This window comes from Meles meles, chromosome 15 (genome assembly GCF_922984935.1).
Source record: "Meles meles chromosome 15, mMelMel3.1 paternal haplotype, whole genome shotgun sequence".
Taxonomy (NCBI): Eukaryota; Metazoa; Chordata; class Mammalia; order Carnivora; family Mustelidae; genus Meles; species Meles meles.
The window spans coordinates 72,113,753-72,126,755 of record NC_060080.1 but is presented as its reverse complement, the minus strand read 5'-3'; the positions used below and the strand labels follow the sequence as shown (position 1 = coordinate 72,126,755).

Here is a 13,003-nt window from a genome sequence, read left to right as displayed (position 1 = left end):
CCCTGATTTGGGGTCTCTTCTGACTTGGTTAGCATATAATTTTCTGGGGTCTTTGCCACCGTTTTAGTATTCTTATTCTCTCGTTCATATATTCCTATCTGGATAAAATGACAAGGCAGAAAAACTCACCACAAACAAAAGAACGAGGGGCAGTACCGACAGCTAGGGATCTAATCAATAGGACATTGGTAATATGTCAGATCTAGAGTTCAGAATGATGATTCTCAAGGCACTAGCTGGGCTTGAAAGAGGCATGGAAGATATTAGAGAAATCCTGTCTGGAGAAATAAAATCCCTTTCTGGAGAAATAAAAAACTAAAATCTAATCAAGTTGAAATTTAAAAAGCTATTAATGAGGTATAATAAAAAATGGAGGCTCTTAGTGCTAGGGTAAATGAGGTAGAAGAGAGAAATAGTGATATAGAAGACCAAATGATGGAGAATGAAGAAACTGAGCAAAAGAGAGACAACTACTGGACCATGAGGGGAGAATCTGAGAGATAAGTGATACCATAAGATGAAACAATATTAAAATAATTGGGGTTCTAGAAGAAGAAGAAAGAGAGAGGGGGGCAGAAGGTATATTGGAGCAAATTATAGTAGAGAATTTCCCTAATATGGCAAAGGAACAAACATCAAAATCCAGGAGGCACAGTGAACGCCCCTCAAAATCAATAAAACTTGGCTCACACCCCATCATCTCATAGTAAAACTTAGAAGTCTTAGCGACAAAGAGAAAATCCTAAAAACAGCTTGGGAGAAGAAACCTATAACATACAATGGTAAAAATATTAGACTAGCAGCAGACTTATCCACAGAGACCTGGCAGGCCAGAAAGAGCTGGCATGATATATTCAGAGCACTAAACGAGAAAAACATGCAGCCAAGAATACTCTATCCAGCTTGGCTATCATTGAAAATAGAAGGAGAGATACAAAGCTCCCAGGACAAACAAAAACTAAAAGAATTTGCAAACACCAAATCAGCCCTATAGGAAATATTGAAAGGGATCCTCTAAGCAAAGAGAGAGGTTAAAAGTAGTAGACCAGAAAAGAACAGAGAAAATATACAGTAACAGTCATCTTACAGGCAATACAATGGCACTAAATTCATATCTTCCAATAGTTACCCTGAATGTAAATGGGCTAAATACCCCAATCAAGAGACACAGGGTATCAGAATGGATAAAAAACCAAAACCCATCAAAATGCTGTCTACAAGAAACTCATTTTAGTCCCAAAGACACCTCCAGATTTAAAGTGAGGGGGTGGAGAACAATTTACCATGCTAATGGACATCAGAAGAAAGCTGGGGTGGCAATACTTATATCAGATCAATTAGACTTTAAGCCAAAGACCATAATAAGAGATGAGGAAGGACACTATATCATACTCAAAGGGTCTTTCCAACAAGAAGATCTAACAGTTTTAAATATCTATGCCCCTAACATTGGAGCAGCCAAGTATATAAACCAATTAATAACAAAATCAGACAAACACATCGACAATAATACAATAATAAAGAAGATGTGGTATATGTGTGGGCTCTGTGTGTGTGTGTGTGTGTGTGTGTGTGTGTGTACACATATAATGGAATATTATGCAGCCATCAAAAATGAAATCTTGGGGAGCCTGGGTCGCTTAGTGGGTTAAGCCTCTAAGCCTCTGTCTTCAGCTCAGGTCATGATCTCGGGGTCCTTGGATCGAGCCCTGTATCAGGCTCTCTGCTCAGTGGGGAGACTCCTTCCCCTTCTCTATCTGCCTGCCTCTCTGCCTACTTGTGATCTCTCTCTCTCTTCCAAATAAATAAAATCTTTTAAAAAATTTAAAAAATGAAATATTGCCATTTGTAGTGATGTGGATGGAACTAGAAGGAATTATGCTAAGTGAAATAAGTGAATCAGAGAAAGATAATTATCCTATGATCTCCCTAATATGAGGAATTTGAGAGGCAGAGTCAGGGGTCTGGGGGGTAGGGAAGGAAAAAATGAAACAAGGTGTGATTGGGAGGGAGACAAACCATAAGAGACTCTTAGCCTCACAAAACAAACTGAGGGTTGCCGGGGGGAGGGGGTAGGGAGAGGGTGGTTGGGTTATGGACTTTTGGGAGGGTATGTGATATAGTGAGTGTTGAGAAGTGTGTAATTCTGACAATTCACAAACCTGTACCCCTGGGGCAAATAATACATTATATGTTCATAAAAATAATAATTAAAAAAATAGAAACTGTAAATATTCTCAAACATACCCCTCCCATATTGAAAGAACAGCAAGTCATTTCAATTATATAAATAATAAAGCTTGCTCAACTTTCTTGCCAAAGGATAATTACAAGTTAGAAGAATCCATTTCAAATTCTTATTCTCTGGGATTAAATGTGATTGTGTCTGGCAAATTCTCATGAATATTGTATTAGCGAAACCAGCAGTCATTTCACTGGACATGTACTGATATTTCAGCATTGTATCTTGCTTGAAATAGATAACTGGCTCACACATAATTTCAAAAATCTATTATGAGAGTATCAGTAACAAGGCATTTATAATTTAATGAAGTCTTTCCATGGATTCATTAAATAAATAGTGACAAAGGTAATTATTGATTTTTTCACAAAAGCTCATTTCTGAATAAGGATTATATTGTTAAACCAAGTTAAAAAGGAACATGAAAGGTGACACCAGAAAGGAACGAGAAAGTTCTAGCAAGTGGCACCATCATTTCATGCACCTTGTAATGCCATCTGTTATCACATACTCACTTGAAAATATTTATTTTAACCAGGAATATGATTTAATGGTGTACTTGTTATCTTGGGCATACTTCAAGGAAGACGTGGCTGTATGTTACAGATGCTGGTCTGTTTCAATCTGTATACATACAAAATAGGTAAAACAGAATGCAGAAATGTACAGATTTATCCTGCCTGTGGCATACAGATATGTCCACTGATCTTTTTTCTCCTATTCTGGGGATGTTATGTAGAATTGTATGGCTCACAGGAAACAACCAAAAAGGAAAAACTAAAGCTTCCATTAGTTTTATCTGTTTACCATACTTTTAGAGTATCAAGGTGCAAACAAGATGAACAAGGGTGCAAGCCAGAATGGCATGTGGATCAGCAAGGACACTTGCTTCCGGTCTATAAGCTTCTGTTGTGCAACACGATACAGTCCTATACCCCAGGGACTCACTTTGGGTAAAACGTGACAATGCCTTCAAATATACTGAATGCTTGCGCTCGTTTCAGAATACAGAACAACTCTCAGGGTCCAATTTTACATCGTCAAGTGAAATGGGGGTCAGGCTGAATGTTGTGTTTTGTTCCTCCAGAGACTGATCCTCACCAGGGAACAGAGCTTTTAGGGCCTGAGGGGGACTCGGGGGCCTAAAGTCACTGTTGCCAGAATAACTAACACCATAGGGTGTATCAGACAGCCACCTGTGCTCTCACCTCGAAACCAACAGATGGATTTGGAGAATTGCTAATTTAACCCAAATACACTTCCAAATGAAAGACTAAGAGGTCTCCCTACCCGATAGAGACTGTGTTTACCAATCTAGATATGTTTTTGTCCTAGTTCTCTCAACCTGGCACTGAGCTGGAACTGCACTACCCCCACCTCCTAAACAAAACACACACATCATCATCATCATTTCAAGAATAAGAAGGTACTGCTGCCTTGTCTCCCACTTTCCCCACCGAACAATATTTTTTATTCATTTAGCTGATAAAAATGGAATAGATGACACGAATCGTGCGTTGGGCTAAGTGCGCAGACACTGCAAACGTGTAAAGTGCATTCTCTGTCCCACAGGAAGTTTTCAGTCAAATCAATAAGACAAGTCATGCATGCAAATATGCACACCCAGAAACCAGTTGAGGGAACGGCAAGAAGGAGCAGGGTGCGCTGTGAGGAACCGCTCTCAAGGGTCTCAGGGAGCCTCTGAATGTGTGGCAGAAGCAAGTCAGCATGCAGACAACTGTTATACAGCTAGTGGATACCAAACACACTCAGGGACACAGGAGATATCTTCCTTCCGTGTCGCATATCTTCCAGGGAGTTGTATCCCAGAGTGCTCGCTACGTGCAATCCATTGAGCTCTAAATGATTTATCACTTAAAACTCCCAGCCAACCTGACGGCTGAGTGCTAGTTTTTTTCCTGTTTACTCAGAATTTAAAAATAATGTGTCCCCAAATCGTAATGTTAAGAAATATCAGTGCTGGGAGCTGACCATGACGGAGGGGCTTTCTGAAAAAGAATGACTTCAATCTATAAGGAACTTAGCAAACTCAACACCCAAAGAACACACAATCCAATCAAGAAATGGGCAGAGGACATGAACAGACATTTCTGCAAAGAAGACATCCAGATGGCCAACAGACACATGAAAAAGTGCTCCACGTCACTCGGCATCAGGGAAATACAAATCAAAACCACAATGAGATATCACCTCACACCAGTCAGAATGGCTAAAATTAACAAGTCAGGAAATGACAGATGCTGGCGAGGATGTGGAGAAAGGGGAACCCTCCTCCACTGTTGGTGGGAATGCAAGCTGGTGCAACCACTCTGGAAAACAGCATGGAGGTTCCTCAAAATGTTGAAAATAGAACTACCCTATGACCCAGCAATTGCACTACTGGGTATTTACCCTAAAGATACAAACATAGTGATCCGAAGGGGCACGTGTACCCGAATGTTTATAGCAGCAATGTCTACAATAGCCAGACTATGGAAAGAACCTAGATGTCCATCAACAGATGAATGGATACAGAAGATGTGGTATATATACACAATGGAATACTATGCAGCCATCAAAAGAAATGAAATCTTGCCATTTGCGACGACGTGGATGGAACTAGAGCGTATCATGCTTAGTGAAATAAGTCAATCGGAGAAAGACAACTATCATATGATCTCCCTGATATGAGGACATGGAGAAGCAACATGGGGGGGTAGGGGGATAGGAGAAGAATACATGAAACAAGATGGGATTGGGAGGGAGACAAACCATAAATGACTCTTAATCTCACAAAACAAACTGGGGGTTGCTGGGGGGAGGTGGGATTGGGAGAGGGGGAGGGGGCTATGGACATTGGGGAGGGGAGGCGAACCATAAGAGACTATGGACTCTGAAAAACAACCTGAGGGTTTTGAAGGGTCAGGGGTGGGAGGTTGGGGGAACAGGTGGTGGGTGATGGGGAGGGCACGTTTTGCATGGAGCACTGGGTGTTGTGCAAAAAGAATGAATACTGTTACGCTGAAAAAAAATAAATAAAAAAAAAATAAAATAAAAAAAAAAAAAAAAAAAAAAAAAAAAAAAAGAATGACTTCAACGGTGTCCATGTTCTGGGAAAAGATCTTGAAGTCAAGGCATGCTCAGAGAACTGAGTCAGGAATAGGACAGGAGCAGCAAAGGGCATCTTTCTTTTTGGCTAATTACATCTCATAGCACCACACAGCAAGGAATCAGAAGTGACAGAGATCATCAGTGATGCCCATTTAGAAAGATCTCAGTTAGGGGTAATACCTCCTAGAAAACAGTACTTTCATTTTCCCATCAAATCTCCCTTATAGGTAATATGCTTTTTCCAATCCATCTCCATTCTACAGAACAGGAAAGTTCCTTTGATTCCATGAAACTATATCCTGGGCAGTGATACTATCTTCCTTGAGGCTTATTCTCATCTCTTGGTCCTCAGAGTATCTAATACTCTGTGACAATCCTCTCTCAGGTACTTCTGCAGGCGTTAGTTTTTATACATCTGTTTTAATGTCTCTACTATATTATAAAGAGCCTGAGGGTAGGAAAAAAAGACTGACTTATGCCTCACTGTATCCTTCACAGCACTTTGCAGACCACCTGTACATTTGTGATTTTCCAAAATTCTTTCACGTACAATTTTCTTTTTTTGAGATATAATATCACATATCATAAAATGTGCCCTTTTAAATTATATGCGTCAGTGATTTTAGTATATCCACAAGGCTGTGCAACCGTCACCAGTGTTTAATTTCAGAACGTTTTCATCACACTGCCATTTCTTCTTGATGAGATAAGGCATAGAAAGTTCTTAGCACTCTTAATGGCTACTCAGCACCTATGAGCTATATTATTATTATTGCTCCTATTGTTATTATTCTTACATTTGGAAAACAATGTTTTGTTCCCTAGTAGGTTGATGGATGTTAACTAAAATAACATTTGAATTAGATAGCCATTATAGTTTAGTTAGGACACATAGTCTCTCACTGATCTTCACACCTGTGAAACAGCATGCCTATTTTATAAATGGGGAAGCTAAAGCTCAAAAAGGCTGAGACTTGACCAAAGTCAGAGCATCTGTCTGCCAGGTGGCTTAAGAGAGATTATTCTAAAATCAAATCATACTCACCTGTGGGCTACAATGTCTTGCCATTGTTTGTACTGAGGCAGAGACTGCTTGATTAGGCAATCTCTATGCCTCTTCCCATTTCAATGATACTATATGAAAAGCCTACACGAAAGGCCAAGCACATGGTACGTGAGCGCGCGCATACACACAATTTAGAAAATACTAGGTAGTTTTTTGAAATACATGAAAGATGCTGAAATCTGAATGTGACTTTTGGTTTTTCTTACAATACATAAAATAGATGAATAGTATTTTATTATACGTTTAAATCAGGGATTCTCTAATTTGGGAAGGGTAGGATGAGTATCCCACTAAGTCAATGTCTCAGAGTAACCTGGCATACCTTTGTAAATGACATGTGTTCTTTCCTAAGAAATTATGACTCCTTACTCCAGCAGGGATGGTGGGACTCATCTTTAGGACCAAGAACTTTTGCCTTGCCAGGGCCGTAGGACTTGATGTGGCTAAGTGAGAAGGGTCAAAGAGTTCTTCTGAGGACAGATAGACAAGGAGTTCCGAGTTCAAAGGACAACACCAAGTGTTTTTAATGCCTCCCTTTCCCCATATTATCTGTCTTTAGAGGAGATTAAATCAAGAATGAAAACACTATAGGTGATTAAGTGACTGACTCATATAACTTTGAAAGAGGTAGTAGCTTAATGTGGATATTTGGAGATTGTCTCTATTTTGTTCATTTCACCAGGTGAATCAAAACTAGATTATCCTTTATATTTGGAAAGACCTTCTTGAACCCTTATGAAGTTCTCCATAGTGGCCATGGGTTCAGAGATGTCATCAAGCCTTTCTCATTGTACTTACCTGCGGTCTAAAAAGCACAACTCTACATGATATCATGCACAATGAAGATGGAAATAAAGCTACTGATGCCCTTGGGAATCAAAATCATCTCACTGGGATCATTAATTCTGTATTCCCATCCACTGAAATGGCAACCATCACCAAGTAGAAATATTCATCTTTAAATGTGCCCTTATATATAAAGAATGTGATCTATGGTGAAGCATCTTCCCCTAAATAACAATCTTAAAAGTCCAGAAATCAAACAGAGCAAAAAACAGTCACTGACTGTTGGCCTATGCAAGGTTCATAATTTTTCACTGATAATGTCTCCGGTTTGAATACTTAGTCCATGGCATCTGACATAGCTTCATGACAAATTCCTCAGATCTGCACAAGAAAAGCTAAGATTCACACTGGCTAAAGTTTAGATTCAAAGTGCAGTGGGCTGATCAGATATAGCTTGCGTTGTTTTTTTTTTTTTAAGTTTTTGATTTCTTTCATTACTGTTTTTTTTTAAAATATTTTTTATTTATTTGACAGAGAGAAATCACAACTAGGCAGAGAGGCAGGCAGAGAGAGAGGAGGAAGCAGGCTCCCTGCAGAGCAGAGAGCCTATGTGGGGCTCGATCCCAGGACTTCGGGATCATGACCTGAGCCGAAGGCAGAGGCTTTAACCCACTGAACCACCCAGGCGCCCCTTATTACTGTTGTTTTAAAACCCTTAGTTGGGTGTTAAATTAGCTTTGCTCACATTACAGTCATTCAGAAAACTGTATGCAATAAACATTGTGTATCAAATACTGATGAAAACCATAACCTTTGTTTCTCTGCTTTTCTCTGATTCCTTGTCTTTGGGCCATTACACTGCTTATTATTACCTCTACCAGGAACCGGATAGGGAAAGGACATTCAGCTCTATCAGTTCTGCTAGTTGTTGGCATTTCTATGTAAAAAGGTTTTTTTCTATAAAAAAGGCTTGGGATTATTTGTGGATTTCATTTATTTGTTGTATCCCAGGACCATCATTTTTGTGGAGAGCTGACTATATAATTATAGTCGGCTCTAATGTTCCAAATTTCCATAGCACAGAGTACCACATTTTTCAGAAAAATAGACAAAACATTTTTGGATGGTGATTTTAGTCCTCTGTATGATAAATGTTACTTCAGAAACTAGGTTTTAAGTAAAATAAAATTAGCCTTTGTATTTTTTAAGTATTAAAAAATATCAAGAGATAAATGCTTCAGTTGATGAATGTTTACGAGCTATACATGAAATGAAAAGGTCAGTATGGAAGGTATAACATATTTTAAAGTTGTGTTTGGTGAATTGTGACTTGCAACCAGAAAAATAATAACAAGATAATATTTTCAAGTGTGTTTGATGGATTAACTTTTTACTAATGCTGTCTTAGTTTTCACAAGCCTCAAGCAGAGCCCTAATTGAAATGCATTCCAAGAGAAAAGCTGACAGTGCTACCTTCCTCCTTTTCTTTCTTATTGACTTCTAGTCCAGGACTACCTGTCTGACGTCTTCGGAAAAAGCAAATGTGTGCATATGGGCAGAGAAAAGCATTCACCAAAGACTATTTTCTATAGAATCAGCAAGGCTCTATTATTTCCAGCCTAGCAAGTAATAATTTCTGCAGCCTTCAAAAATGAATCTATGTTTATGTTTGTGGTTTTGGCACAACACAGATTTCAGAAGAGCATATGGAATCTGTAAGAGTGAAGCTCCTGAGGATTATTATCTTTCTTCAAACACTAATATTACCACAAAAGTAAAGTATAAAATAAATAAAACAATGTTGAGAAATGTTTATCAAGTGCCTATAAGTGACGTGTACTTCTCAAAACAATGTACAAAACAGTGACTTCTCAAAACACTCTTCCTAGGGCTCAAAAATTTTTAAATGTATTTGTTGCTTGTGTTTATTTTTAAAATTTTTTCAAATATTTTATTTATTTTTTGGAGGGGAGAGTGGGAGTGAGAGAGAGAAAACATTGTGGGGGCAGACTCCCTGCTGGGTGGGGAGCCTGAGGCAGGACTCCATCCTGAGACCCCAGGATCATGACCTGAGCCCAAGGCAGACATTTAATTGACTCAGCCACCCAGGTGCCCATGTTGGTTTTGTTTAAATACATTCATTTCCTAAACTACATGACTTTCTAGCATAAATGATACTCAAATTTTGGAAACATCTTAACACATGAGTTTTGTCCTCAACAATCTTCCATTCATTCATTCAAAAAATACAGACTTCTTAGTAAGCAGACATTCTGCTAAGTTTTGAAGAAACGGCAGTTAACAAAACGTGAAGCTTAAGACTTGAATGATCTCTTTCTACATTAAAATTTATATTGGCATATAAAGTGTGCTAAGTGTCAAGAAGGAAAAGAGCCCGGTGTTAAGAGAGGCACTGAGTGGTTAAGGAAAGCCTCTTTGAGGAGCTAAAGATGAGAAGAAATCAATAATGTGAGAATAAGAGTTTGTGAGGCAGAGAAGAGTGTGTGCACAGGCCTCAACGAACAAACATATATGGGTATAAAGACAGATGCTTTTATGTACAAATGTAGAAACAAGTATAAATATATGGGTTCTTCACAGAAACAGATATGTGAATTATATGAATAAATATAGGTTTTGTCCAAAAAGTTAATCTAGGAGGTAAAAGTAGGTTTTGAAATTACACATAAAAAACAAAAATCTATCATTTGCACAAATAAAGCAATTGGAAAATAGATAGCTGACCATACTTCAAAGATCTTCCAATGCAAGAATGGAAAAATATTGATACAAATGTGGAACTGAGCAGTATGCATCTTGACAGTTGTTTGTTCCTAAGTTTCATTTATCAATGTGCTTTATGAAATACAATATATACAGACTTTTTGAATCAACAGGGACTCACCACATTTTCCAAAAGTCATTTTTTTCTACAATGTCAAAAATGATTCATCATTCTATGCTTATATTTCAAAGCTAATATAACACATTTAGTTTCTTTGTGGGTAGAATGTCTTGTTAACTTATTTCTCTAGAGAGCCCTTTTATCTTAAGATGTAACAAGAGTTCTCTGTGCACTTTCTGCCTTACACATACTGTTTGAAACTACTAGATTGGCTTTTTAAGTACCCTCCATAAACTAGTTAAAGAAGGAAGTTTAACTTTGACCGTTTTACCTCCCTGTTCACCTAGAAGAGAAAAGGAACAAGGTTCAATACCCATGTCCCAAAAATATACTTCTCCAAGCCATGAACTTCAAACAAGAGAAGGAATTCGCCCAATCCTACTTCCAGAAAATTTTCAAATAAATGAAGTCAAAATATGAGTTTTTCCTATTTTTGGCCAAAATCTTTAAAGACAAAAACACACGAAGTACTCAACTATAAATAATTCACAAGCATTTTGAACCTGAGACGAATGTTCATTGCTATCTTCTTGAGAGCAGTAACCAGTGCAGGTTCCCCAAGGTCAACCCTTCTTACGGTTTACCTGTTAGAGCCAGAGCATACTTTGAGAAGACTATGGATTCTGATAACAGGGTGAAGATAGACAGCAAGGTAAATTATCTGGAACGAAGTCAAATTATCAGCTATATTATCTCTATAAAGGAACAGATGCCACCTCTCCCTTTCTTCCTCACTGCTTTGTCACACTAGCCTTTCATGTCTATGAATGTGTCATGTTCTGCCCATTTTAGGATCTTGGCTGTTCTGTTTCTGTCTGGTTACCTCCTTCCTTGCTTCTCTATCTTCAAATAATGGATCCCCTATGTTTTGGGGGAAAAAGAATCTTGAACCAGGATGGAGGTAGGCATCAAATCTGCTGAACAAAAGTATAAGGCTTATCTATGGAAATGCCATTTTGGGGAATAAAAACTGATTAATGTTCACCCCCTAAAGTACAAAAGACACTTAAATGTATGTCCTGACAGTACTTGAAAAGCCAGCGCCATATAGGAAGGCCATGTCTCGTGTGATTAATGGTACTCTTCAATGGACTTGGGTTATCTGTGACCAATCTTTAATCACTAAATACCACAGCAAGATTGATAAGCTATGATCTCATGTCCAACTTATACACGTACCTTGCCAAACAAGTACACTCCTTCAAAATGAACACAAACAAAACCTAACGGAGAAGGTAAAAATCCACTGAGAAATTAATCATTAATATCATGGTAAAGCCAAATGGGAACTATAGCTAATTTCTTCACAGTTTTGTACTATCGGTGCCAAACTTCCCAAATGAGAGTGGATATAGAGAAAGGGCTATAGTTGGCAGCAGACGCATGATGATGGCGGTGGTGATGGTGAGAACAAATAGCCTGCTTGAATACTTGCTATGTGTCAGGCACTCCTTCTAAGCAGTTTATAGGAGATGCTGTATTAAAATATACAATATTATTTCCAGTTATTTGATGAGGAAGCAGAGTCTCAAAACATTTAATGACTTAACTCTAAGCACCCGCTTAATAAATGTGAGAGCTGTGATGTAGTCTCAACACTGTGGTTCCATATTGTGTAAGCTCAGCCATACCAGTGTGCCTCTCAAAAGGACTCCAAGGTGTACAGATGGCCCCCATCTGTACCCCAGTGTTCATAGCACCAATGGCCAGTCAACAAACTGTGGAAAGAACCAAGATGCCCTTCAACAGACGAATGGGTAAAGAAGATATGGTCCATATATACAATGGAATATTATGCCTCCATCAGAAAGGATGAATACCCAACTTTTGTATCAACATGGACGGGACGGGAGGAGATTATGCTGAGTGAAATAAGTCAAGCAGAGAGAGTCAATTATCATATGGTTTCATTTACTTTTGTGGCATAAGGAATAACATGGAGGACATTGGGAGAAGGAGAGAAGTGAGTTGGGGGAAACTGGAGGGGGAGATGAAGCATGAGAGACTGTGGACTCTGAGAAACAAACTGAGGATTTTGGAAGGGAGGAGGGGTGGGAAGATAGGTGAGCCTGGTGGTGGGTATTATGGAGGGCACATATTGCATGGAGCACTGGGTGTGGTGGATCACTGAAAAAAATAAAATTTAATTTAAAAAATTAAAAAAAAAAAAAAAAGGACTCCAAGGTGCTAAGGAGAGATTACTATTTAGGTATGGTTTCAGTAAGCCTCTTGGGAAGAGAGAGAAGAGATGTCAACATCCTTCTTTTGTATATACCAAGCAATGTATCGATTACTTTGCAAACCTTCACTCCTTTAATCCCCTCAGTAACTCGTAGTTGTCAGCCTTACAATCGCCATGTTGAGTGTGTTTGAAACTCAAAGCAAGTAGGAGAATTCTCTGAAGTCAGAACTAAAATATCATCAAGTTACATCCAACATGGGCCTATCTAGTTCCAAACTCATGTTTTGCAACCACTTCATGCTATTTGTCTCTGCACCTTCCTCAAGACCCAGTGGAAATAAAGAGGCTGCAAGAGAGTATCCTGGGGTCTCTAAACCCTTATCGTTTTGTAAGGCTCTGAACACTGACAAACTTGCCAAGGTTAAGAGTGGGTAGAGCCCAGCAACAGTTCTTTCATGGGCATTAAATTAGTCCAGTTCAGAATTGCTAGCAAGCTAAATCTTCAGCTGCACTAGGGATGGAGCAGATTTTCTCATACTTCAGTAGCCCTCTGAATAGAAATGGAAGCATAATACCTTTTAGGTTATAAGTCTGAATGTCACCAGCTGCTCAAAAAATCTACAGAAGAGCACTTGAAAAAATGGCCATTGTCTTTCCTCTTTCCCCATGACAGGCATGTCTACATGCCTGTTTTTCTCTAACATCTTTTTT

The 13,003-nt window shown here is 38.7% G+C and overlaps 1 protein-coding gene across 34 annotated transcripts in view; it reads right to left on the bottom strand.

Moving 5' to 3' along the window:
• The window catches only part of NRXN1 (neurexin 1), a 1,247,328-nt gene that overhangs the window by 184,464 nt on the left and 1,049,861 nt on the right, over window positions 1-13,003 (bottom strand). The window contains exons 1-2 of one of the 34 annotated variants that reach the window (XM_045979187.1): window positions 8,107-8,111; window positions 5,667-5,669 (exon numbers count right to left, since the gene is read on the bottom strand). The exons of the other annotated variants lie outside the window; for them this stretch is intronic. The gene's annotated coding sequence lies outside the window, so the exon portion shown is untranslated. Of the gene's footprint in view, window positions 1-5,666; window positions 5,670-8,106; window positions 8,112-13,003 lie in introns of those variants that run through there. 34 annotated transcript variants of the gene reach the window in all.